Below are 24453 nucleotides of genomic sequence, written 5' to 3' on the forward strand. Positions count from 1 at the left end.
ACATTTTGACCGACGAAGATGAGGAGTTCCTTGGAAAAATGATGGTCGATAAGATAATCCGTTGGTTCGTTAACAGGAGTTGAAAATAATTTAGTCCATTTCTGTTTGATAGTTTTGTAGAGGAAGAGCTTAAGAGTTGTTGTGTTTTTTAGAATTTGAGCGAGAAGGTACGTGAACTACAGTATCAAAATCGTTTTTATTTTAATGTGTCGAGTTCTTTTGGAAGATGAGTATAAGTTAATCTGCCTATGACGTGTAAACGACCTAAGAATCATTGCTGCGTTATGGTAGACTCTGGGTACATGACCAAGGTAAAGCGAGGGTCTGAGACACCAGAGGGGATAGACAGAAAGTCAGTACCATGTTCAGACAACAATGATTGCCCGAAAGCAATCCGGGTTCTGTATAGGGTCTTTGGTCGTTCCGGGGTCGGTAAGTGTGATAATATCTCACTGATCATGAGCGGTGGCGGAAGCAAATGGAATGGAATAGCAGCTCCAAGAATAAACAAAACAAAATCACGTACCCATCCTGAACCATGGTCAACTCCGTTATGATTCCCTGAAAATCACTTCTTGGCCTACAACACCAGGATGGCACCACCAGAGGCATTGAGTTTTGACTGTAGATTACTGTTGACCAGAAAGCTTAAATTTTTTCGGCATTCAGAGTGATTGATATCTACATTCTTTAGCTAGTGATGCAACTTGATTTGAAAAAAAAAATACTAACCGTTCACTAGTCATTCAGCTAATAACAGTAGTGGGCAAATGAGAAAGAACACCATGAGTAATACACAGTCAGTTGCCACTCCCGGATTTGCTGGCAACCATCGGTAGTACTTAAGTCATCAGAGTAGCCACTAGATGGCCACCTGATGCTTCACTACAGGGTCATTTGAGATGCCCTTGGCCGATCTAATTTCTGTCGGGCAGAGTGACCCAACCACCACAGCACAACCAATGGAAGTTAATCCCGTTTATATCACGGAAACAAATACACAGAGCTTAATGACACAAGTTATGCTCCTATGCCGGGACACATAATAACTATTAGCATTATAAAAATGGATTTTTGAGGGTAGATAAAATTTAATAGATGCTAAAATGCAGAAGAGAATTTCATAAGAAAATGATGGTGTAGGTTTAGGCAGTTATAAAGATCTAAGTTTTTCAGCTTGACAGCCAAATTTCTTAGTGATCCAGAGAAGTGCGATACTCCAGACATTTTATGAATAAAATTTTAAAATTGGATCCTACAAAGCTTCTTCATTGCTGTGGAATGGAAGGATTTTCTCTTGCAAAAATTTATGCTGCAGGAATTGTGATAAACACAGCTGCAACAAATTCTTCCAAACATATTCTGTCTGGACTTTTACCTCAAAGAATCAGTGATCACACTCAGACTTTTATATATTTTTATCTCCAAAGTCAATTACTTGCTAGCAAAACACTTCTGCTATCCAACGATCATTTACATAATCCACTACAATAATTCTTTTCGAAGTACTTTAGGCTTCAAAATACTTTCTTCTGTTAACTTGTTTAGTGAAAGTCTTTCATATAAATGTTTTACCACATAACTCATGATTTTTCATTCTTGTTGTTGCTACCACATCACTGTCATATATTTTGTCGCTTGTTAAAGTATTTTCCATTATAGCTGCTTCATTATTCATATCTGAAAAAAGTTAATGTAAACAATTGTCCTATTATAACTAACAGACCCAAATATACAAAATTTATACTGAAATGAAATCATATTTACACAAGAACTAAAATATTGAAATTCAATTTTCAGGTATCTGCTGTCATCTGCGTCTTGTTCAGGATACTGGTGACTGCACGAGTTGTGAAGTGCAGTCATTTGTTGCATTGGTCAAGTGGTCTATGATGTCACTCCAATTGCTTGTTGAAACCGACGTCATTTTATTCTTCTTGTTCCTGCTGAGTGGATATACTGTTTCATTGGTGGTTTTCAGATTCTGCCCAGTTTTTTATTGTTATAAAGAACTATGCACCATACGTAGTGAGAAGATTCCACCTCCCAAAATGTTTTCTACGGTGGAAGGGATTTCCATGATGCCAAGTTCATGTTTGAGGATGATTCTTACACTGTGATATCTAAAACAGTGGAACATTACAATGAGTAAAATATTTATTTATATCAGTTCTGTAGCTGTAGCTGTGGGCTGCTAGGTAAGTGTGGCCCAGCCTTAGTCTGGACGTTAGATATCCCCGTCTCTCAGCCATTTTGGTTTTCTGTTGATTTGGTTTATTTTGTATTTTAAAAGCCTAGGAAATGCTTCTGTTGCATTTTTTACCCTAAATTATATATTTCCTGGACTATTCCCCGAGTTATAGCAATAGGTCAATAAAACTGATGAAAGGGCATCTGGAAAGGTCAAAAGTTGCTTGATCCTCTCCCTAATTACAATACACAAGCGTTAAAAATTGGACGCCGAAATCAGATGAGGCTTTGTAAGTTGTAAACGAAAACCTTGAATTAAGAAAAAGATGCATGCAACCACTTAAAGATACCCTGATACCCTCTTCTGGGGATATCTAATATCCCTCAGGTAGTCGACTGGCTTTTAATCTAATAAAACCATCCTGCACGGTACTTACCAGTACGACATTTATTATTATTAATGCTTTCACCGTCATATTTCCATCACATCTATAGCTACTTCAGGTGTGACGGATATTTCTTTTTAAGACCTACTACGGCTTGTGTCGTAAGAGCAACTCAATGGCCAGACAGTGAGTTGGTCGAATGTTTACAGAGGTTATCGCTAGCATGGTACAGAATATAAAGTATGTTTACAGTTTCTGCAAGCGGTGTGTATTTGCTTCTCCAACACGAAGTTAGAAGGATGAAGTTTGGAGTATATCAGTAATTCTCATTGCTCGTGTCACATGCACACACACGTACGCACGTGCTCACACACACACACACACACACACACACACACACACACACACACACACACACACACACACACACACACACACACACACACACACACACAAACAGCAGCAGCAGCATCCGTTTAGAACCCACACCTGGTCAAGCACGCCAAGAAATTAGAGAAAGTGCAAAGGTTTTCAACAAGACTAGTCCCAGATCTAAAGGGCATGTCGTACTAGGAGATGTTAAAGGAAATCAGCCTTACGACATTGGAGGACAGGAGGGATAGGGGGGACATGATAACGACATATAAAATACTAAGAGGAATTGACAAGGTGGAGATGGGACACAGCAACAAGGGGTCACGATTGGAAGTTGTAGACTCAGATGAGTCACAGGGATGTTAGGAAGTATTTTTTCAGTCACAGAATTGTCAGGAAGTGGAACAGTCTAGCAAGTGATGTAGTGGAGGCAGAAACCATATATAGCTTTAAGACGACGAATTAAGCTCAAGAAGCAGAGAGAGAGAGGACCTAGTAACGATCAGTGAAGAGGCGGGGCCAGGAGCTGAGTCTCGACCCCTGCAACCACAATTAGGTGAGTACAATTAGGTTAGTACTCACACACACACACACACACACAGACACACACACACACAGAGGAAGACAGCAGCGAGTCATGGTACGTGGCGAGGTGTCAGAGTGGGCACCTGTGACCAGCGGGGTCCCACAGGGGTCAATTCCTAGGACCAGTGCTGTTTCTGGTATTTGTGAACGACATGACGGAAGGAATAGACTCTGAGGTGTCCCTGTTTGCAGATGACGTGAAGCTGATGAGAAGAATTCACTCGATCGAAGACCAGGCAGAACTACAAAGGGATCTGGACAGGCTGCAGACCTGGTCCAGCAATTGGCTCCTGGAGTTCAATCCCACCAAGTGCAAAGTCATGAAGATTGGGAAGGGCAAAGAAGACCGCAGACGGAGTACAGTCTAGGGGGCCAGAGACTACAAACCTCACTCAAGGAAAAAGATCTTCGGGTGAGTATAACACCAGGCACATCTCCTGAAGCGCACATCAATCAAATAACTGCTGCAGCATATGGGCGCCTGGCAAACCTCAGAACAGCATTCCGACATCTTAATAAGGAATCGTTCAGGACCCTGTACACCGTGTACGTTAGGCCCATATTGGAGTATGCGGCACCAGTTTGGAACCCACACCTAGCCAAGCACGTAAAGAAACTAGAGAAAGTGCAAAGGTTTGCAATAAGACTAGTCCCAGAGCTAAGAGGTATGTCCTACAAGGAGAGGTTAAGGGAAATCAACCTGACGACACTGGAGGACAGGAGAGATAGGGAGGACATGATAACGACATACAAAATACTGAGAGGAATTGACAAGGTGGACAAAGACAGGATGTTCCAGAGATTGGACATAGTAACAAGGGGACACAGTTGGAAGTTGAAGACACAGATGAATCACAGGGATGTTAGGAAGTATTTCTTCAGCCACAGAGTAGTCAGTAAGTGGAATAGTTTGGGAAGCGATGTAGTGGAGGCAGGATCCATACATAGCTTTAAGCAGAGGTATGATAAAGCTCACGGTTCAGGGAGAGTGACCTAGTAGCGATCAGTGAAGAGACGAGGCCAGGAGCTCGGACTCGACTCCCGCAACCTCAACTAGGTGAGTACAACTAGGTGAGTACACACACACACACACACACACACACACAGAGCAGCGAGTCATGGTACGTGGCGAGGTGTCAGAGTGGGCACCTGTGACCAGCGGGGTCCCACACGGGTCAGTCCTAGGACCAGTGCTGTTTCTGGTATTTGTGAACGACATGATGGAAGGAATAGACTCCTAGGTGTCCCTGTTTGCAGATGACGTGAAGTTGATGAGAAGAATTCACTCGATCGAAGACCAGGCAGAACTACAAAGGGATCTGGACAGGCTGCAGACCTGGTCCAGCAATTGGCTACTGGAGTTCAATCCCACCAAGTGCAAAGTCATGAAGATTGGGGAAGGGCAAAGAAGACCGCAGACGGAGTACAGTCTAGGGGGCCAGAGACTACAAACCTCACTCAAGGAAAAAGATCTTGGGGTGAGTATAACACCAGGCACATCTCCTGAAGTGCACATCAACCAAATAACGGCTGCAGCATATGGGCGCCTAGCAAACCTCAGAACAGCATTCCGACATCTTAATAAGGAATCATTCAGGACCCTGTACACCGTGTACGTTAGGCCCATATTGGAGTATGCGGCACCAGTTTGGAACCCACACCTAGCCAAGCACGTGAAGAAACTAGAGAAAGTGCAAAGGTTTGCAACAAGACTAGTCCCAGAGTTAAGAGGTATGTCCTACGAGGAGAGGTTAAGGGAAATCAACCTGACGACACTGGAGGACAGGAGAGATAGTGTGGAAAATTTTTTAATTTTCCGAAACTATAGTGCCTAATAGGTGTTTAATGTGTCTATATGGGTCAAAAATGTATTTGAAAATAAGAGTAGAACCAAGAGTTCCCTTTGCGCATGCGCGGATGTGCGGGGGGGAGAGGCGCGGATTGTTTTGAATGTGGTGAGGAAGCTGGGAAAGCATGGAACCACGAAATTGGCATTCACGGCGGCCTAAGGATTAATATAGGCCTCATTTCATAATAAGAAGTGTCGTAACTGTTCCTGGTGGAGAGTGAGGGAACGTGATTTACGGGACCACGGTAATAGAGTGGTAAAATGTGTGATAAGAGTAGGACCGGGTGACAGGTGCACGGCCATGGACTGTGTCCAGGGGAAATACCCGTGTGTTAATCCTCACTCATCGGCCTCAGATCTTAATGGAGTGACCTCTAATTTGTATAATAGTTATGAGACGTTAAATCGTCTTGTGAATGGTAATGTAATCAGTGATAATAACATTGAGTTAAGAGAATGCGGGATGTGAAATAGAGTCGCCTTGCTCCGAGTGAACGTGTGACTCTCGTACCGAGGGATAATGGAGATTTATGGAATCACGACTTCTAAACCGGGACAAACCGACGGATACCTCGTCCTGCCGGAATGAGAACCGTGTCGGTGTAGCAGGACATCGAAACTGAGATGGTGAATGGAAGAAATAAGGAGTATCAATCACCCACAGTTAAGTAACCCTTCTAGTTATAACAAACTTATGCTGGCCAGTTGTGTTATGTTGTAATTAGATAGGTTATGAGTGATCCAGCTACATCAAGTGACCACCAGAGAACATCTGGTAAGTGGTGGGATTATGTACAAATGTTTTCCTTGATGGATGTATCCAGGTGTATCCTACCCCCCCCCCCTTCATTCAGCTAAACTAATATAATCTATACAGTCCACAATTAATTAGTAGCACCGTACTTGTGGGTGCTATCCAATCCATACTGGTCTCGGATAGATATGGATAAGATTGTGAGGTCGAAGGGGCCACCTGTAGTGACCAGAGGTGGTTAAGTTTTCTCACATGTCTACACGGGGTGACTACGGTAAACAATATGGTTGTCTCCCAATGAGATTACTTGTATGTATATAATGTTGAGGTACATACAGATAAGCACCCTAGAAAATTTTCCATATCTGCCCGTTGGTCCTTCGAGAACCGGATGCAATCAGTGAAAAAATTAATTGAATTAATTACTTAATAATTAAGTGACTGATTGAAGGAAGTGGGTGTAGGGTGCACAAGTTTAATCGATCGTGTGATGGATGATAATTAGCCCAATTAATTGCTAGCACATGGGTGGCTAGGATTTATACAAGAGTAAAGTGCAAGAATTACTCTTATAAGGCGCCTACTTAAGTTGTATAATCAGTGATTAATAATTCTCTAACCATGACTGGATCTAATGGAGTTAATGTGGCTGACAAGTCCGTGAATTTTAGAGTAATGAAAGCATCATTACAGGCTATTAAAAGCCATGTGACGAAGGCATTTGATTTAGTGAATCAAAGAACCGTGAACCCTAATGAATTAAAGTTATATTTAGATGCTTTAGAGAGTAGATTTGATTGGTACAAATTGTGGTTTAAAGACTGTGAAAGAGATCTGCTAGAGAATTGTGCAGATGGAATGGAAATGAATGTTTTAATTAATCAACATTACGAATTGGAAGAAAAACTGTCTTGTAAAAGTAAGGCTTTGAATAAATTAAAGGGTGTAAGCCAGGCAGTTGATCAACCTATTAATGCAAAGGGTGGGTTTGCCAAAACCTCCATAGTACGGTCTGGAGGAAATCAGACTAGGTCGGCAGGAATTAATTGTTCAATTGCAGACCAGTCAGCCAAACAGTTCTAAGGATATAACACATAATGACTCTGAAGTATCTGTCAAGTCTCAAAAGGGAAAAATAATCCCAGTGGTAATAATCATAGTTAAGAGTTAAATAGGCACATATCAAGTCAGGAATCAGTAATAGTGGTTCCTCACATCAAGGTAAGAGGAATAAGTACCTCAGTAAGTGTAACCCAGTTAATAAGAGGTCAGGCAAGGAAAAGAGAGACTGCCTCTTCTGCCAGGGTACTCATTTCACTAAAAATTGTAATGCCTGTAATTCATGGGATATTAAAGTGGAAAGAATGAAAGAACTTGACAGATTTATCAGATGTCTAGACAATCATAATGTAAAGGATTGTCATACCAAATTGAACAGTTGCTATCAATGCAACAAGGGAAAGCACCATACAGTTATGTGCAGGGTTGTATGTGATTCTTATAATAATGGTGACAATAATGATAATGTTAATAACCCTGACACTACAGTGACTGATGTAAAGGTTGCAGCTAATGGCAATAATGATGGCCTAGCTGAGGTAGCCTTGCCGGTGTTGGATGTAAAAATTCAGGATAAAGGGCATAAATCCAAAACCATACGGCGTCACTCTCCTCAACACTGGTACGGGCCATGTAATATATGGCAGACTACCGCCTAGTAATAATGACTAGAGGAAGTAGTGAATACGGTCACGGTGTCTTACTCATGAAAGGTCAACCCAGTACAAGTATTCTTCTATCGAGAATGATGTTGAACCAGTCTAATTTGTGGGAGCTGGACAGCATAGGGATTAATGTAAATGAGGAAAGTCCAAATGATTCCTTTACTCAGGAACAATACCTGAAGGATGTTAAATGTGAATCTGGACATTACTGGGTGCGACTTCCGTGGAAGCTTGACCGTCCAGAATTACCTACTAATTATAGGATGGCGTATGGACAGTTAAAGGGCCCAGCTCTGCGAACTGAGCAAGACACCAAAATTGTTGACTGCTTATAATGATATAATTAATAAGCAGTTAAATAATAAATTGTTCTTACTTCAGGCGACGATAAATGCACACCTTAAGTGCACAGGTGGTCCACTGAGCGAAGTAATTGGGTAAATAATCTTATGTGGACAATTTCCGGGTGTGACGTCAACTGAAGAGGAACTAATGAGGATATGTGAAGGGGTTAATGAAATAATGAAGAAATGTGCTGGGACTGACTTGGGATACTGAGAGAGACTTGTTATTGGTAAAGTCTCAAAATTCCAGTATGCCCAATAACTTAATCCAGGGAGCATAGGCTTATGCCCCTGAGAGAATGGAACACTAATTAGTCCATTTTGAGGGATCAATAAATATGGATGGCCATGGAGTTGGTGCCTATATGCAGTAATGTGCTGGGGCTGACTTGGGATACTGAGAGAGACTTGTTATTGTTAAAGTCTCATAATTCCAGTATGCCCAATAAATTAATCCAGGGAGCATAGGCTTATGCCCCTGAGAGAATGGAACACTAATTAGTCCATTTTGAGGGTTCAATAAATATGGATGGCCATGGAGTTGGTGCCTATATGCAGTAATGTGCTGGGGCTGACTTGGGATACTGAGAGAGACTTGTTATTGTAAAGTCTCAAAATTCCAGTATGCCCAATAAATTAATCCAGGGAGCATAGGCTTATGCCCCTGAGAGAATGGAACACTAATTAGTCCATTTTGAGGGTTCAATAAATATAGATGGCCATGGAGTTGGTGCCTATATGCAGTAATGTGCTGGGGCTGACTTGGGATACTGAGAGAGACTTGTTATTGTTAAAGTCTCATAATTCCAGTATGCCCAATAAATTAATCCAGGGAGCATAGGCTTATGCCCCTGAGAGAATGGAACACTAATTAGTCCATTTTGAGGGTTCAATAAATATGGATGGCCATGGAGTTGGTGCCTATATGCAGTAATGTGCTGGGGCTGACTTGGGATACTGAGAGAGACTTGTTATTGTTAAAGTCTCATAATTCCAGTATGCCCAATAAATTAATCCAGGGAGCATAGGCTTATGCCCCTGAGAGGGATGGAACACTAATTAGTCCATTTTGAGGGTTCAATAAATATGGGTGGCCAGTGAAGATGGGAAAATTGTACTCCACATTATGTAAGTCGTCTAGCAACGACCTCCGCCCGGCCGCAGTGTGGAAAATTTTTTAATTTTCCGAAACTATAGTGCCTAATAGGTGTTTAATGTGTCTATATGGGTCAAAAATGTATTTGAAAATAAGAGTAGAACCAAGAGTTCCCTTTGCGCATGCGCGGATGTGCGGGGGGGAGAGGCGCGGATTGTTTTGAATGTGGTGAGGAAGCTGAGAAAGCATGGAACCACGAAATTGGCATTCACGGCGGCCTAAGGATTAATATAGGCCTCATTTCATAATAAGAAGTGTCGTAACTGTTCCTGGTGGAGAGTGAGGGAACGTGATTTACGGGACCACGGTAATAGAGTGGTAAAATTGTGATAAGAGTAGGACCGGGTGACTGGTGCGTCACCATGGAATGTGTCCCGGGGAAAATTACCCTTGGTTTAATCATCACTCATCGGCCTCAGATCTTAATGGAGTGACCTCTAATTTGTATAATAGTTATGAGACGTTAAATCGTCTTGTGAATGGTAATGTAATCAGTGATAATAACATTGAGTTAAGAGAATGCGGGATGTGAAATAGAGCGCCTTGCTCCGAGTGAACGTGTGACTCTCGTACCGGGGATAATGGAGATTTATGGAATCACGATTTCTAAACCGGGACAAACCGACGGATACCTCGTCCTGCCGGAATGAGAACCGTGTCGGTGTAGCAGGACATCGAAACTGAGATAGTGAATGGAAGAAATAAGGAGTATCAATCACCCACAATTAAGTAACCCTTCTAGTTATAACAAACTTATGCTGGCCAGTTGTGTTATGTTGTAATTAGATAGGTTATGAGTGATCCAGCTACATCAAGGGGCCACCAGAGAACAGTTGGTAAGTGGTGGGATTATGTACAAATGTTTTTCCTTGATGGATGTATCCATGTGTATCCTACCCCCCCCCCCTTCATTCAGCTAAACTAATATAATCTATACAGTCCACAATTAATTAGTAGCACCGTACTTGTGGGTGCTATCCAATCCATACTGGTCTCGGATAGATATGGATAAGATTGTGAGGTCGAAGGGGCCACCTGTAGTGACCAGAGGTGGTTAAGTTTTCTCACATGTCTACACGGGGTGACTACGGTAAACAATATGGTTGTCTCCCAATGAGATTACTTGTATGTATATAATGTTGAGGTACATACAGATAAGCACCCTAGAAAATTTTCCATAGGAAGGAAGCTTGGTAAGAAAATGGAGGAGCGGATAGCTGAAGAGTTCAGGAAGTGGGAAGTACAGGTCTTAGCAGCAGAAGCTAGGATACAGTGCTTAGAAGAGAAACTGCAAAGCCTGAAACAGATTAGAGAGACAAATGACAATTCAGATGTGACATCAGAAAATTCAATGTCAGGCGCAGACAAGGGGACGGTAAGCAACAAAGGAGACATGCCGTACGCAAAGGCCCTATCAGACCCACGTGGGGCCAGGAAAAAGACGAGGAGCACACTAAGATCAAATGACAGGTCTGAAGACAATGAAGGTATGCTATATGCAGAGATTCTAACAGCCAACTGCAGTAGCAAGGGACAGCTGGTCATGAAAGACAGTTCACTGAGAATAGAAGTTTCAGATATGACAGGGACTGAAGGCAAGAACATGTCAATGGAAGGAAATAAAATGCCTCAGAGGAAGCAGATGGAGACTCAGTGGGAGGAGGAAAGGGCGAGGTCAGTTTTTGTGTACGGGCTCCAAGAAGCCAAGGGGGACAACTTCGAAGAAATAAAACAGTAAGAGAAAAAAATGATTGAAGGCATCATGAAAACAATAGGTGAGGGTGATATGACCCAGGTGACAAATTTTCAGAGAATTGGGTGGTTTGCGAGTGGAAGGATACGGCCTGTCAAAGTAATTTTCAAGGAAGAATCAGTTCGAACCAGGATTCTGCAAGAGAAAGCAAGACTGAGGGACAAACAGGGGTACCAGAGAGTATACCTCGACCACGACAGAACACAAGAAGAAAGGACTACACTCAAAGAGAGGGTACAGAGACGCAAGAAGGAACGAGAGGCAATGACGAAGATGAGCAGGAATCCAGTCACAGGAGGAAGGGCAAACACACCCCACAGAATCTCCCACCAAAAGACTCCAACCGCGACATTCCCAACGCAACTGAGCAACCTATACTAAAACCCACTCACTGTTCCCTCTGCCACCAACCCCCATATCACAAACCTCACCCCAACAGCTGTCCCTTATGGGCATTCTGACCCCACCCCCATCATCACAAACCCCACCTATACCACAGCCCCATATAGGCCCCCACCAAGGCTCTCGCTCCCCCAACCCCAATATTCCTGCATGACCACAGTGATAGAAAAGAAACTGAAAGTTTGGTACACAAACGTGGATGGAATAACGAATAAACATGAGGAGTGGAACGAAAGAATCAGTGAAAAATCCCCAGACATCATAGCAGTCACAGAAACAAAACTCGCTGAGACAATAACAGACACAATCTTCCCAATGGGATATCAGATCCTGAGGAAAGATAGAAGGAGTAGAGGGGGAGGAGGGGTTGCATTGCTTATAAAACACCGATGGGGATTTGAGGAAATGGAAGGCATGGATATGATTGGAGAAAGAGACTACATTGTAGGTACAATTCAGTCCGGAGAACATAATGTAGTCATTGGAGTGATGTATAACCCACCACAGAACTGCAGGAGGCCAAGAGAGAAGTACGAAGAAAACAACAGGGTGATGGTGGACACACTGGCTGAGGTGGCAAGAAAAGCTCACTCGAACAGAGCAAAGTTACTGGTAATGGGCGATTTCAACCACAGGGAGATCGACTGGGAAAACCTGGAGCCACATGGGGGTCCCGAAACATGGAGAGCCAAGATGATGGATGTGGTACTTGAAAACCTCACGCATCAACATGTCAGGGACACAACCAGAGAGAGAGGGGAGGATGAGCCAGCAAGACTAGATCTTGTGTTCACCCTGAGCAGTTCAGACATTGAGGACATCACTTATGAGAGGCCCCTTGGAGCTAGCGATCATGTGGTTCTGAGTTTTGATTATATAGTAGAGTTACAAGTGGAGAATGTAACAGGAACTGAAGGGGACAGGCCAAACTATAAAAGGGGGGACTACACAGGTATGAGAAACTTCCTGCAGGAGGTTCAGTGGGACAGAGAAATGGTAGGAAAATCAGTAAAGGAGATGATGGAATATGTGGCAACAAAGTGCAAGGAGGCAGAGGAAAGGTTTGTTCCCAAGGGAAACAGAAATAATAGGAAGACCAAAACGAGTCTTTGGTTTACCCGAAGGTGTAGGGAGGCAAAAACTAAGTGTAACAGAGAATGGAAAAGGTACAGGAGGCATAGGACCCAGGAAAACAAGGAGATTAGTAGAAGAGCCAGAAACAAGTATGCACAGATAAGGAGGGAGGCCCAGCGACAGTATGAAAACGACATAGCATCGAAAGTCAAATCTGACCCGAAACTGCTGTATAGCCACATTAGGAGGAAGACAACAGTCAAGGACAAGGTGATAAGGCTGAGAAAAGAAGGTGGAGAACTCGCAAGAAACGATCAAGAGGTATGTGAGGAGCTCAACACGAGATTTAAGGAAGTATTTACAGTAGAGACAGGAAGGACTCTGGGGGGACAGACCAGATGGGGACACCAGCAAGGAATACACCAACAAGTGTTGGATGACATACATACAGATGAGGAGGAGGTGAAGAAACTGCTAAGGGACATCGATACCTCAAAGGCAATGGGACCGGACAACATCTCCCCGTGGGTCCTTAGAGAGGGAGCAGATATGTTGTGAGTGCCACTTACCACAATCTTCAACACGTCCCTGGAAACTGGGCAACTACCTGAGGTATCTAAGACGGCAAATGTAGTTCCCATTTTTAAAAAAAAAGAGACAGAAAAGAGGCACTAAACTATAGACCTGTGTCATTGACGTGTATAGTATGCAAAGTTATGGAGAAGATTATCAGGAGGAGAGTGGTGGAGCACCTGGAACGGAACAAGAGTATAAATGCCAACCAGCATGGATTCATGGAAGGCAAATCCTGTGTCACAAACCTTCTGGAGTTTTATGATAAAATAACAGAAGTAAGACACGAGAGAGAGGGGTGGGTTGATTGCATCTTCTTGGACTGCAAGAAGGCCTTTGACACAGTTCCTCACAAGAGATTAGCACAGAAGCTAGAGCATCAGGCACATATAACAGGAAGGGCACTGCAATGGATCAGAGAATACCTGACAGGGAGGCAACAATGAGTCATGGTACGTAATGATGTATCACAGTGGGCACCTGTGACGAGCGGGGTCCCACAGGGGTCGGTCCTAGGACCAGTGCTATTTTTGATATATGTGAACGACATGATGGAAGGGTTAGACTCAGAAGTGTCCCTGTTTGCAGATGATGTGAAGTTAATGAGGAGAATTAAATCAGATGAGGACCAGGCAGAACTTCAAAGAGACCTGGACAGACTGGACACCTGGTCCAGCAAATGGCTTCTCGAATTTAATCCTGCCAAATGCAAAGTCATGAAGATAGGGGAAGGGCACAGAAGACCACAGACAAAGTATAGGCTAGGTGGCCAAAGACTGCAAACCTCACTCAAGAAGAAAGATCTTGGGGTGAGTATAACACCGAGCATGTCTCCGGAAGCACACATCAATCAGATAATTGGTGCAGCATGTGGGCGCCTGGCAAACCTGAGAACAGCATTCCGATACCTTAGTAAGGAATCGTTCAAGACAATGTACACCGTGTATGTCAGGCCCATACTGGAGTATGCAGCACCTGTTTGGAACCCGCACTTGATCAAGCACGTGAAGAAACTAGAGAAAGTACAAAGGTTTGCGACAAGGTTAGTTCCAGAGCTAAGGGGAATGTCCTATGAAGAAAGATTAAGGGAAATCGGCCTGACGACACTGGAGGACAGGAGGGTCAGGGGAGACATGATAACGACATATAAAATACTGCGTGGAATAGACAAGGTGGACAAAGACAGGATGTTCCAGGGAGAGGACACAGAAACAAGAGGCCACAATTGGAAGTTGAAGACACAAATGAGTCAGAGAGATATTAGGAAGTATTTCTTCAGTCATAGAGTTGTCAGGCAGTGGAATAGCCTAGAAAATGACGTAGTGGAGGCAGGAACCATACACAGTTTTAAGACGAGGTTTGATAAATCTCATGGAGCGGGGAGAGAGAGGGCCCAGTAGCAACCGGTGAAGAGGCGGGGCCAGGAGCTAAGACTCGACCCCTGCACCCACCAATAGGTGAGTACAAATAGGTGAGTACACACACACACACACACACACACATACGCACACACACACACACACACACACACACACACACACACACACACACAACTAATAAGACGATGAAATAACTACTGATAGAGCTTGACACATCAAAGGTATCAGGACCAGATGAAATATCATATTAAATATTAGGAACAAGACATCCACAATGGTCATTATTGATGAGTGAGGCGGTAAAGCACTGGACAATAACAAACAAAATGCCAATATTTAAAATGCGGCTGATTAGGAAGACTTAAACTACGGATTAACGTCCATAACGAATGCAACGTGCAATATTTTTTTTTTAGAACTGATTATAAGGAAAACACTAGACATAACCTTATCGAAATATATGATAGACTAACAACGACTATATAGGTAAAAGAATGGCAGGATATTCTTAAGCTTTAAAGAAAACTTATTTCATGCTGGCATATAGTGAGCGTCGAAGTAAATTACAGGAAGTTTTGTTCCGCATGTTTTTAATGACGTTGTTTCAGGAAGTAGCTCCTACAGTCTTGTTTGTAGATCAAGACGAAATAAGGACGAAAATTACAAACTCAAGAGGATGAAGAAAAGGCTACAAGAAGTGAACAATCTTCACCAATGGCCGAGATGATTCCTCAAGAATAAATCAGAGCAGATGCAAAGATATGAAACTAAAGACGGAGAATGGAGGCAAATAATAATAATAATAATAATAATAATAATAATAATAATAATAATAATTTTTATTTCTACAAGTACATGTACAAGATATACAGATCTAGCTGACATCAGTGACATACTACTATAACAATACTGTCCTATACATACTACTATATAGAAAGCCGCTTGTTATGCAGAGCATTTCATGAAAATTAGATCAGTTTAGTCCCCAGGATGAGACCCAGACCATTCGGTTAACATCCAAGTACCTATTTTACCGATAAGTGAACATGGGCAGCAGGTGTCTTAAGGAAACACTTCCTAATGTTACCATCCGTACCAGGGATCGACCCTGGACCTCAGTGTGTGAGCTGAGTGGTCGAAGTACGGGAGAGAATAACTCTGAAGGAAAAATAACTGACGTGAACATTGCAAATAATAGAAGGTAATTAATACTCCAAATCCATCCCAAAACTGGCACGTTTCGCTTTCATTACGACTGAAGAAGTTACTCGTGGCAAAACGTTTCCTCAATAAATGTCTTGATCAGTGCCTGTGTGTCGTTATTTACATACTATCGGTAGCACCACACCTCCCCAACGTTGTAGTAAATATGGCGGCTCATCCTCCAGTTAGCACCGGTAATTCAACCCTCACCAACAAAAAGTTAAACTTGGAAAAATTCTAAAATCCAAAGTCATGCAGACAAACTGGTGCCTGAACTGAGGGGAATGAACTACGAGGACAGAACGAAAGAGCTGGCCCCTTTGTCTCTCAAAGAACGAAGAGTAAAAAAGGTTTATGTCCCTGACATACAGAATGTTCTGGGGTATATAGAGGATAGACATTAATAGTCTCTGTACCAGGAATGAAACTGTTCTGGCCGCTGCGTGATGCGAGGAAGGTATCCCTTTATTCCATCATCTCAGTCCCCTACTCTACGCTATATGCAACTGGAATAGTGCAGAGTGCCGCATAAGTTAATAATGCAGTTAAATATTAGTGTTGAAGATTTGAAGGTAATTAGAAGAGGAGTTTGTAAGTCGTTGTATGACAATTAATATTATAACACAGAAAATTGTTAATTAGGTCAAATAAGGTTCAAAGAGACCAAAAAACACTATTATCTTAAAATACACAACTACATTAAGTTTGAAGCTACTCAGAAGTTGCATTAATATGTTATGAATATGGAAAGTTTGATGCTAATCAGATGTGCCACTCAGAAATTATCAATTTTTATACAGCTCAAAGTAACAAACTGTGTTTTATTAAGACCACCAATGATAAAAATTTGAAGCCCATCGGTAAAGGCATTCTCGAGCAATTGATCTGATGTAAACTATTCCAAGTTTTTAATTATTTCAGTAAAATTTGAAATTTGCGGCACTTGGGACTAAACTTATTGATTGTCATCCTTATTATAGATGGCATCGTCAGTTATGTTTTGAAGCCAATCACAAGAAATATTCCTTAGTTATTGAATAAAAATTGCATATAAACATTTATTCAATAAAATAGGCAAATTGAGATTTATTGGACTCACTGGCAGTGTGAACCTTGTGTTCAGGATACCACATCAGTAGTGAAAATTTGAAGCCGAGCAGATGAGTCATTCTTCAGTTATGGTACGGATTTCAACATCAACAGATTTGCCTATACGCAAATGAAACTTAATAGTTACTATCCTGGTCGTAAGACGCATTAACCAGGAAATATTGAAAACGTTCAGAGGAGGAAAATGAAATTTGTTTAAAGTGATTTAACGGAAATAAAAATTCCATACTATTTTACACATAAAATTCAAGTCTGCACCAACATATTTGAATTTCACTCTCCTGTGTCGTCGATTTTTTTCCATCTCTTATGAATGTTTGAAACTTCCTCTATTCAGTATTTTAGAGGCTATTGGAACTATATCAAGATGCTGAGAATAAGTTCAATAGCTTTGGTCATATGGTTCATCATAATGCCATTTTTTTCTGGAATTTGGTCATGGTTACTGCACACAAGTGTTGACAGTTTGAACCCAATTGGATAAGGCGTTCCCGAGTAATGATAAATAAAAATCGACAATGAGGAGGAGGTTACAAAAGGAGAAAATAAGGAAATTTTATATGAACTCAGCATGAACACAATTATAAATCTATATGCATTAAGAAACTAAAAAAAATTGCATGCACACTCACAAAATACACATATTAATCACACACACACAGACCTACACACTCTACCAAACATACACACTCACAGAACATAATTATGTACTCACAAAAAATACAGACACTCTAAAAAGCCTCACATATATGCTTACAAAAGTAGATAACACGGAAACTCTGCCACACACACATACACACACACACACACACACACACACACACACACACACACACACACACACACACACACACACACACACACACACACACACAGAAAAGGGGAACATGAGTAGGGAAAGAAGCTAGAAGAACTTAGCATGAGAATGGAAGAGAGGATAGGTGCGGAAAGCAAGAAGTGGCAGATGCAAGTCACAGCAGCAGAGGCTAGGATACAGAGATTAGAAGAGCAACTGAAAAATCTGAAACAGCTTAAAGAACTAAAGAACAATTTGGGAATGACATCAGAGACCGCTACCTCAGTCACAAACCAGGGGACTGTAGGAAACGAAGAAGTGAAACTGCATGTAGAAGCCCTATCAGACCATTGTGGAGCCCAAGAAAAAAAGAGAATCACATCAGAAGTAATCGAGGGAATTGTAGTAAATGAAAGAGGTAAGCTATATATGGAGGCCCTAACAGACCACAGCAGAGCCCAGGGAGAGCTGAGAAGAGAAAATGATAGGCAACTGGGCCCAAAGACAATAGATAGTGAAGAAATTAAAGAAAGGAAAGCTAAAATGGAGGAAATTCAATCGAATCAGTGGATACATAGGGATATGCAGTGGAAGAATGAAAAAGAGAGGTTAGTCTTTGTTTAAGGGCTCCAGGAAATTGAAGGAGGAAACTTATACAGCAAGAAAACAAGGGGAAAATTGCAATCGAAAGCATCATAAAAGCAATAGAAGATCATATGACCCAGCTGGCAAAATTTCGGAGAATAGGGGGGTTTGCAAGAAGAAGAACTCGGCCAGTGAAAGTGACTTTCAAGGTAGAATTGACTCGGAACAGGCTCCTGCAGGAGAAAGCAAGACTAAGAGACATGCTGGCATACTGGAAGGTGTATCTCGACCATGACAGAACACAGAAGAAAGGCAGAAAGGAAAGAGAGGAGAAGATGGAGATGGACATGAGAACCCAGACTCAGGAGGAAGATCAAATACAGCCTCCCTCACAGATATCCGCAGAAGCCCCTCAACCATGACAACTCCAATGCAACCAAACATTCTAACTCAAAACACATATGCCATATCTAATGCCCCCACCCATCTCGTTACATTATTCCTACTTCCCAAGGGAAGCAGGAACAATGGGAAGACCAGAACAAGTCCTTGGTTCACCTAAAGGTGTAGGGAGGCAAAAACTAGGTGTACTAGAGAATGGAAAAGGTATAGAAGACAAAGGACCCAGGAAAATAAAGAGATCAGCCGAAGAGCCAGAAACGAATATGCACAGATGAGAAGGGAGGCCCAGCGACAATATGAAAATGACATAGCATCGAAAGTCAAGTCTGACCCGAAGCTGTTGTATAGCCACATCAGGACGAAAACAACAGTCAAGGACCAGGTAATCAGACTGAGGAAGGATGATGGGGAGTTCACAAGAAACGACTAAGAGGTATGTGAGGAGCTCAACACGAGATTTAAAGAAGTACTTACAGTGGAAACTGGTAGGACTCCAGGAAATCAGAACAGGGAGAAACACCAACAAGTGCTGGATGAGATACACATAACCAAAGAGGAGGTGAACAAGCTGCTATGCGAACTTGACACCTCAAAGGCGGTTGGACCAGACAACATCTCTCCATGGGTCCTTAGAGAGGGAGCAGAGATGCTGTGTGTGCCACTAACAAAGATCTTCAACACATCCATTGAAACTGGGCAACTCCCTGAGGTATGGAAGATGGCAAATGCAGTCCCAACTTTTAAATTTTAAAAAAGGAGACAGACATGAGGCATTAGACTACAGACTTGTGTCACTAACGTGTATAGCATGCAAAGTCATGGAAAAGATCATCAGGAGGAGAGTAGTGGAGCTCCTGGAAAGAAACAAGTGTATAATCAACAACCAGCATGGATTCAGGGAAGGAAAATTCTGTGTCACAAACCTACTGGAGTTTTATGACAAGGTGGCAGAAGTAAGACAAGAGAGAGGGGTGGATACACTGCATTTTCTTGGACTGCAAGAAGACCTTCGGCACAGTTCCTAACAAGAGGTTACTGCAAAAGCTAGAGGATCAGGCACACATAACAGGAAAGGCGCTGCAATGGATCAGAGAATTCCTGACAGGGAGGCAACAACGAGTCATGGTACGTGACGAGGTGTCAGAGTGGGAGCCTGTGACAAGCGGGGTTCCACAGGGGTCAGTCCTAGGACCTGTGCTGTTTTTGGTATATGTGAATGACATAACGGAAGGGATAGACTCAGAAGTGTCCTTGTTTGCAGATGATGTGAAGTTAATGAGGAGAATCAAATCAGCTGAGGATCAGGGAGGACTACAAAGAGATCCGAACAGGCTACAAGCCTGGTCCAGTAACTGGCTCCTTGAATTTAACCCTGCCAAATACAAAGTCATGAAGATTGGGGAAGGGCAAAGAAGACCGCAGACACAGTATAATCTAGGTTTCCATAGACTGCAAACCTCACTCAAGGAAAAAGATCTTGGGGTGAGTATAACACCGAGCATATCTCCTGAGGCGCACATCAATCAGATAACTGCTGCAGCGTACGGGCGTCTGGCAAACCTAAGGATAGCGTTCCGATACCTCAGTAAGGAAGCGTTAAAGCGTCAGGCCCATACTGGAGTATGCAGCACCAGTTTGGAACCCACACCTGGTCAAGTACGTCTAGAAATTAGAGAAAGTGCAAAGGTTTGCAACAAGATTAGTCTCAGAGCTAAGGGGATTGTCCTACGAAGAAAGGTTGAGGGAAATCGGCCTGACGACACTGGAGGACAGGAGGGTCAGGGGAGACATGATAACGACATAAAATACTACACGGAATAGACAAGGTGGACAAAGACAGGATGTTCCAGAGATGTGACACAGAAACAAGAGGTCACAATTGGAAGTTGAAGACTCAGATGAGTCAATGGGATGTTAGGAAGTATTTCTTCAGTCATAGAGTTGTCAGGCAGTGGAATAGCCTAGAAAGTGACGTAGTGGAGGCGGGAACCATACATAGTTTTAAGGCGAGGTATGATAAAGCTCATGAAGCAGAGAGAGGACCTAGTAGCAATCAGTGAAGGGGCGGGGCCAGGAGCTATGAATCGGCCCCTGCAACCATAAATATGTGAGTACAAATAGGTGAGTACACACACGCACACACACACACACACACACACACACACACACACACACACACACACACACACACACACACACACACACACACACACACACACACACACACACACACACACACACACACACACACACACACACACACACACACACATGTATTCACAAAAACATACATGCACACTCACATAGCACACAGACAAACGCAAAAAAAAAATAATATCGTATGAAACAAACATGCATCCACAAAAACACACACACACTCTCACGAAACACAAATACACTGACCTACACACACACACACACACACACACACCGCGACATTCCCAACGCAACTGAGCAACCTATACTACAACCCACTCACTGTTCCCTCTGCCACCAACCCCCATATCACAAACCTCACCCCAACAGCTGTCCCTTATGGGCATTCTGACCCCACCCCCATCAACACAAACCCCACCTACACCACAGCCCCATATAGGCCCCCACCAAGGCTCTCGCTCCCCCAACCCCAATATTCTTGCATGACCACACTGACAGAAAAGAAACTAAAGGTTTGGTACACAAACGCGGATGGAATAACGAATAAACATGAGGAGTGGAATGAAAGAATCAGTGAAAAATCCCCAGACATCATAGCAGTCACAGAAACAAAACTCGCTGAGACAATAACAGACACAATCTTCCCAACAGGATATCAGATCCTGAGGAAAGATAGAAGGAGTAGAGGGGGAGGAGGGGTTGCACTGCTCATAAAACACCAATGGGGATTTGAGGAAATGGAAGGCATGGACATGATTGGAGAAAGAGACTACATTGTAGGTACAATTCAGTCCGGAGAACATAAAGTAGTCATTGGAGTGATGTATAACCCACCACAGAACTGCAGGAGGCCAAGAGAGGAGAACGAAGAAAACAACAGGGTGATGGTGGACACACTGGCTGAGGTAGCAAGAAGAGCTCACTCGAGCAGAGCAAAGTTACTGGTAATGGGCGATTTCAACCACAGGGAGATCGACTGGGAAAACCTGGAGCCACATGGGGGTCCCGAAACATGGAGAGCCAAGATGATGGATGTGGTACTTGAAAACCTCATGCATCAACATGTCAGGGACACAACCAGAGAGAGAGGGGAGGATGAGCCAGCAAGACTGGATCTTGTGTTCACTCTGAGCAGTTCAGACTTTGAGGACATCACTTACGAGAGGCCCCTTGGAGCTAGCGATCATGTGGTTCTGAGTTTTGACTATATAGTAGAGTTACAAGTGGAGAAGGTAACAGGAACTGAAGGGGACAGGCCAAACTATAAAAGGGGGGACTACACAGGTATGAGAAACTTCCTGCAGGAGGTTCAGTGGGACAGAGAAATGGTAGGAAAATCAGTAAACGAGATGATGGAATATGTGGCAACAAAGTGCAAGGAGGCAGAGGAAAGTTTTGTTCCCAAGGGAAACAGAAATAATAGGAAGACCAAAACGAGTCCTTGGTTTACCCGAAGGTGTAGGGAGGCAAAAACTAAGTGCAACAGAGAATGGAAAAGGTACAGGAGGCATAGGACCCAGGAAAACAAGGAGATTAGTAGAAGAGCCAGAAACGAGTATGCACAGATAAGGAGGGAGGCCCAGCGACAGTATGAAAACGACATAGCATCGAAAGTCAAATCTGACCCGAAACTGCTGTATAACCACATTAGGAGGAAGACAACAGTCAAGGACCAGGTGATAAGGCTGAGGAAAGAAGGTGGAGAACTCACAAGACACTATCAAGAGGTATGTGAGGAGCTCAACACGAGATTTAAGGAAGTATTTACAGTAGAGACACGAAGGACTCTGGGGGGACAGACCAGATGGGGACACCAGCAAGGAATACACCAAAAAGTGTTGGACGACATACATACAGATGAGGAGGAGGTGAAGAAACTGCTAAGGGACATCGATACCTCAAAGGCAATGGGACCGGACAACATCTCTCCGTGGGTCCTTAGAGAGGGAGCAGATATGTTGTGCGTGCCACGTACCACAATCTTCAACACATCCCTGGAAACTGGGCAACTACCTGAGGTATGGAAGACGGCAAATGTAGTTCCCATTTTCAAAAAAGGAGACAGAAAAGAGGCACTAAACTATAGACCTGTGTCATTGACGTGTATAGTATGCAAAATTATGGAGAAGATTATCAGGAGGAGAGTGGTGGAGCACCTGGAACGGAACAGGAGTATAAATGCCAACCAGCACGGATTCATGGAAGGCAAATCCTGTGTCACAAACCTTCTGGAGTTTTATGATAAAATAACAGAAGTAAGACAAGAGAGAGAGGGGTGGGTTGATTGCATCTTCTTGGACTGCAAGAAGGCCTTTGACACAGTTCCTCACAAGAGATTAGTGCAGAAGCTAGAGCATCAGGCGCATATAACAGGAAGGGCACTGCAATGGATCAGAGAATACCTGACAGGGAGGCAACAACGAGTCATGGTACGTAATGATGTATCACAGTGGGCACCTGTGACGAGCGGGGTCCCACAGGGGTCGGTCCTAGGACCAGTGCTATTTTTGGTATATGTGAACGACATGACGGAAGGGCTAGACTCAGAAGTGTCCCTGTTTGCAGATGATGTGAAGTTAATGAGGAGAATTAAATCTGATGAGGACCAGGCAGGACTTCAAAGAGACCTGGACAGACTGGACACCTGGTCCAGCAAATGGCTTCTCGAATTTAATCCTGCCAAATGCAAAGTCATGAAGATAGGGGAAGGGCACAGAAGACCACAGACAGAGTATAGGCTAGGTGGCCAAAGACTGAAAACCTCACTCAAGGAGAAAGATCTTGGGGTGAGTATAACACCGAGCATGTCTCCGGAAGCACACATCAATCAGATAACTGCCGCAGCATATGGGCGCCTGGCAAACCTGAGAACAGCATTCCGATACCTTAGTAAGGAATCATTCAAGACACTGTACAAAGGTCACAATTGGAAGTTGAAGAGTCAGATGAGTCAAAGGGATTTTTTTTTTCAAGAAGTCGGCCGTCTCCCACCGAGGCAGGGTGACCCAAAAAAGAAAGAAAATCCCCAAAAAGAAAATACTTTCATCATCATTCAACACTTTCACCACACTCACACATTATCACTGCTTTTGCAGAGGTGCTCAGAATACAACAGTTTAGAAGCATATACGTATAAAGATACACAACATATCCCTCCAAACTGCCAATATCCCAAACGCCTCCTTTAAAGTGCAGGCATTGTACTTCTCATTTCCAGGACTCAAGTCCGACTATATAAAAATAACCGGCTTTCCTGAATCCCTTCACTAAATATTACCCTGCTCACACTCCAACAGATCGTCAGGTCCCAAGTATCATTCGTCTCCATTCACTCCTATCTAACACGCTCACGCACGCTTGCTGGAAGTCGAAGCTTCTCGCCCACAAAACCTCCTTTACCCCCTCTCTCCAACCCTTTCGAGGACGACCCCTACCCCTCCTTCCTTCCCCTATAGATTTATATGCTTTCCATGTCATTCTACTTTGATACATTCTCTCTAAATGACCAAACCACCTCAACAACCCCTCTTCTGCCCTCTGACTAATGCTTTTATTAACTCCACACCTTCTCCTAATTTCCACACTCGGAATTTTCTGCATAATATTTACACCACACATTGCCCTTAGACAGGACATCTCCACTGCCTCCAACCGTC

This window comes from Cherax quadricarinatus, chromosome 20, assembly GCF_038502225.1.
Source record: "Cherax quadricarinatus isolate ZL_2023a chromosome 20, ASM3850222v1, whole genome shotgun sequence".
NCBI lineage: Eukaryota > Metazoa > Arthropoda > Malacostraca > Decapoda > Parastacidae > Cherax > Cherax quadricarinatus.